The 1,099-nt window shown below is 41.9% G+C and overlaps 1 non-coding gene across 1 annotated transcript; it reads right to left on the bottom strand.

Moving 5' to 3' along the window:
• Positions 1-497: 497 nt before the first annotated feature.
• Positions 498-570, bottom strand: TRNAS-GGA. Its single transcript has one exon. It is a non-coding gene; the product is annotated as a tRNA-Ser (tRNA).
• Between the last annotated feature and the right edge of the window lie 529 nt (positions 571-1,099).

Below are 1,099 nucleotides of genomic sequence, written 5' to 3'. Positions count from 1 at the left end.
CCATTTCAGCTATACATTTTCAAGTATTTTAAAGAACTGATGGCAACATGTGGGTGTGATGCTGGTGACAGGTTTGGTGTTCATCCTCTCCTGGTAAAGGAAGCTAGAAAACCTTGTCAGAATTTCAGGCCTGGGCTCTGCTTTGGACTCCTGGCCCTTGATGAACTCAGTCATGGTCTGACTTCTTTGAGATTACCATTTTGCAGTCAAGAGGTGTTTGTCCAATGGCTGCCATGTGCCATGATACAGAGGTTGATAAAAAAGATGTGGCCTATAATTGCAATTTTCAGTCTAATGGAAGGGGCAAACATTGAACAAATAAACACAGGAATAGACACATAATTGTAGATTGTACTAAGTATTATAAAGAAGTGAAGTTGCTCAGTCGTGTCTGACTCTTTGCGATCCCATGGACTGTAGCCTACCAGGCTCCTCCCTCCATGTGATTCTTCAGGAAAGAGTACTGGAGTGGGTTGCCATTTCCTTCTCCTGGGGATCTTCCCGCCCCAGGGATTGAACCTGGGTCTTCTGCATTCCAGGCAGACACTTTAACCTCTGAGCCACCAGGGAAGGAGAGAAGTATTATAAAGGAAACATCAATATGGGGAGTGGAAAGGAAGCCCCTGGAGGCAAAGTTACAGGTGAGGTGAGTAGAAGAGAAGTGTCCCTTGGCTGGCCCCCTGCTGGGTCTACTTCTGTTAAAGAGCCTGTCCTCCTGGGAAGGAGGGCGGTGGAAATGCACATATCCTACAGAGAGAAATTAAGCTAAAATAAAAGTGAGGTTGATTCAACCTGAATGAAAGAATATGACTTGGCAAACAGACAATTACAAACACTGTACATATTGGCTGGCTATATGAAACAGTAAAAACAGAAGGAATTAAAGCTAGTATGAGAGGATAGTAAAAAGAAATGCCAAGGTGTTGGCTGCTAATGATGTAGAAAAACTGCTTTACCAAGGTATATCATAATAGGAAATCTGGTGATCTGTCTTTCATTAATAAAGAGATTCAATTACATCACAATTTCAGAAGACAGTTTTTAAAAGAAAGGGCTGAAGAAGGCATTACTATTTATCCAATTTATGTTTTTTCCAAAC

Source organism: Oryx dammah, unplaced genomic scaffold, assembly GCF_014754425.2.
Source record: "Oryx dammah isolate SB20612 unplaced genomic scaffold, SCBI_Odam_1.1 HiC_scaffold_4, whole genome shotgun sequence".
Lineage (NCBI taxonomy): Eukaryota > Metazoa > Chordata > Mammalia > Artiodactyla > Bovidae > Oryx > Oryx dammah.
The sequence above is the reverse complement of the archived record's forward strand: the minus strand, read 5'-3'. Positions and strand labels throughout refer to the sequence as shown.